A 510-nucleotide genomic window follows, 5' to 3' on the forward strand; every position below is an offset into this window, starting at 1 on the left:
CTGACGGCTTGCAGGACGGGGGGGACTCACGCACCACAGGCCCGGCCGGACGGACGGAGCTCAAGCCCCGGGCCCGGTCCCAGCTTCCGTAACCCTAGCCAGGCCGGGGAGAGCCTCCCCGGGCCCCGATGGAGCCCCGTCCCCAGCGCCCGGACCCTCTGACGGCTTGCAGGACGGGGGGGCTCACGCACCCCAGGCCCGGCCGGACGGACGGAGCTCGAGCCCCGGGCCCGGTACCACCTTCCGAACCCTAGCCAGGCCGGGGAGAGCCTTTCTGGGAGCCCCGTCCCCAGCGCACGGACCCTAGGCCGGACCCAAGAAGGGTTAAGCCCAGGCCATGTCCACTCCCCGACGGCCTGCCCGGGGAGCCCATTTTCCTCGACTATTAGCTTACAGAACTTTGGGGAAGGACAAAAGTTGGAGTTAGCCCGGCTGCCAGCCCGCAGGGCCATCTGGTCACCCAGCCCGCAGGGCCATCTGGTCGCCCGGCCCGCAGGGCCATCTGGTCAC

This window comes from Lissotriton helveticus, chromosome 2_1 (genome assembly GCF_964261635.1).
Source record: "Lissotriton helveticus chromosome 2_1, aLisHel1.1, whole genome shotgun sequence".
Taxonomy (NCBI): Eukaryota; Metazoa; Chordata; class Amphibia; order Caudata; family Salamandridae; genus Lissotriton; species Lissotriton helveticus.